The sequence below is a fragment of the Boleophthalmus pectinirostris genome, unplaced genomic scaffold (genome assembly GCF_026225935.1).
Source record: "Boleophthalmus pectinirostris isolate CB_2022bp ecotype Guang Dong unplaced genomic scaffold, ASM2622593v1 HiC_scaffold_10, whole genome shotgun sequence".
NCBI lineage: Eukaryota > Metazoa > Chordata > Actinopteri > Gobiiformes > Gobiidae > Boleophthalmus > Boleophthalmus pectinirostris.
This window is the reverse complement of record NW_026570971.1, coordinates 31,976,827-31,979,326: the sequence shown is the minus strand read 5'-3', so window position 1 is coordinate 31,979,326 and position 2,500 is coordinate 31,976,827. Positions and strand designations below refer to the sequence as shown.

At 46.6% G+C, this 2,500-nt stretch overlaps 1 protein-coding gene and 1 pseudogene across 1 annotated transcript in view; one reads left to right on the top strand and one right to left on the bottom strand.

Annotated features, from left to right (window-relative positions):
• LOC110175866 (E3 ubiquitin-protein ligase TRIM39-like) overlaps nucleotides 1–2,477 on the bottom strand; it is a 2,999-nt pseudogene extending 522 nt beyond the window's left edge.
• The window catches only part of LOC110153085 (neuronal PAS domain-containing protein 3), a 268,760-nt gene that overhangs the window by 165,587 nt on the left and 100,673 nt on the right, over nucleotides 1–2,500 (top strand).

The window sequence follows — 2,500 nt, the reverse complement described above, 5'->3', positions numbered from 1 at the left end:
AGCCGTGTCTGGGTCCAGAGTCACCTCCACCGCACTCTGCTGCGCTCTCCTCAGCTCAGCTTTCTTAGACTCTGACGCCAGTTTTTTAAAGTGTTTGTTAAACTCCTGAGGCAGACTGTTCTCCAGCTCAGACAGAGCCCGGGACACACTGCCCTCACACTTCTCCGGCTCAAACTTCACGCTGCTCCACTCCTTAAGCCCAGCAGGGGGCGTGAGTGCAGGGCAGTGCTGTAGAAAGTGGAGGGGGTCTTCAGAGAGTGACAGACGTTGGGCCTCAGCACTGCTCTGCTCCAGATCACAGATCTCCTGCTTCAGCCGCTGCAGCAGATCCTGGGCTCGTCTGTGGCTCCGGCTCTGCTTCTCCTGGAGCTCCTCTAAGAAGAGGTCCATACTCCTCTGAACAGACTGCATGAGAGCAGTGAAGACCTGCAGCCCCGCAGACCTCTCTCTGACAGCCTGTCTCACTCAGCTCCAGGAGCCTCTGGATCTCCAGGATCTTCTGCCTCCTCTGCTCCACCATGTGCTGGCTCTGAGCCTGAGTCTGCAGCAGAGAGGACCTCCTGCGCTCACACGCCTCCTCCAGAGACAACATCTCATGATTCTTGTGCTTTAGAGGGACACACACGGTACAGACACATCTCTGGTCAGTGGCACAGAAGAGCATCAGGGGTTGTTGGTGTGTGGGACACATCCTGTCTTCCAGGTTTTCCACAGGCTCCATCAGCTGGTGTCTTTTCAGCCCAGAGACTGTGAGATGAGGCTGGAGGTGGCTCTCACAGAAGGAGGACAGACACACCAGGCAGGACTTGAGGGCCTTCAGCTTGGGCTCAGAGCACACGTCACACTGCACCTCTTTAAAGTCAGGCGTGTAGTCCATAGATCTGCTCTTGTTCTTCTCCAGGTTAGACGCTGAAAGCAGTTCCTTCAGGAGCGTGTTGACCTTGAGCTGTGGTCTTCTGTGGAACATCTCTTTACACACAGGACATGTGCAGGGCCCATCAGTGTCCCAGGCCTGAGAGATGCAGCGTCGGCAGAAGTTGTGTCCACATGGAGTGGACACTGGCTCAGAGAACACCTCCAGACAGATGGAGCACTGGAACATCTCCTCAGAGCTCTGGTCTCTGGTGGAGGACATGTCTGAAACAGAGCAACAAGAGTGACTCAGACTAAAGTGAAGACTCTTATTGTGACAGGAAAGAGGTGAAGAGCTTTTATTTTGGAAGACTTCAGGAGGATGTGGTGAGGAAGACTGGACTAGAGGAATAAGTTTGTGTTGTGACCATAGACTGTTTGTGACTGATATCGAACACGATTTAAGAAAAAGGCTGAGACTCAAAGTCACCATGACGACAATAAAAACAACAGAATGTCATTTGAGCTTAAAAACACAACAGTGTCCTGAAGATGACATCGCCATCACTTTTCTAAGCACAAGTGTTGAGAAAAGGTCACATTTGATTTGTTCAGAGTCACTTGTTGTTGAAGTTGTGACTCTTGTGATCAGGTGGTATCTGGGTAATCAGAGTCAGGTCTGTGGAGATGCGAGCTCAAAGAAACAACGCTTGTTTTTCACTGCAATAAACACAAGCAAAAGGAAATGTGCTTTGACTGAAGTGAATGTAACGTGAAGAACAAAACATGAAATAATCCAAATGTGGAGTTTTCAAAGCAACACAAAAATGAGACAAACTAAATCAGACGTGAAGGAGCCGCAAGAAACAAATGTTCAAATCATTTCAGATTTCAGTCACAGAAGCTTTTGTCACTTACTCACAAGGGGAAGAGGAAGCACAACTTTTACTCCACTAACAGTACTTCTACTTCAGTACAAATATTACTCGAGTAGGAGTAAAAGTAACTGTGAAATCGTGATCTTTGTGACACTGAGATGAGACTGTGGTTTATGTTTTTATAGTCGTATTATTCATGTTCATGTTCAAAGTTCATGTTTCAAAGGAGCATAAAGGTGTGAGAGGAGATCAGGTGAACAGCCAAACTAATCCAGAATCTCATGTGTTTCAGAACATGTTTGTTGCTTTTCCACACAATAAGAGCATCTGACACACAGGGACATGTTCTAGACGTCTGAACTACAGAGTGAGCAGCTTTTCTTTAATCAGAGTCAGACTGTGGAGTTTACAGGTCACTTACTTAAATAATAATGCATTTGTCTTACACAAACTCATGAACTTCTGACTAAAAAAGTGAAGAAGTGTTGGAAAGTGAAAGTAAAGCAGAGGTTTTACTCTCGTCTGTTTGAGCAAAACTAAAGTTGAACTGAACCAAATCAACAACAGAATCTACAGCAGGATCTGATTGAACTTTAGTCCCATTAAAGAAGTACTACAGTAAAAGTACAAGAACCAGGAGGAGGAGATGTAGTAGTAGTAGTAAAGTAACACTAACCTGTAGTTTGTGTGTTGAGGGTTTGAATCCGCTGAGGTGCCCTTGAGCAAATGCAGAGTGTTTCCTGGTTCCGTGTGGTTTCCTTGGAACAGCA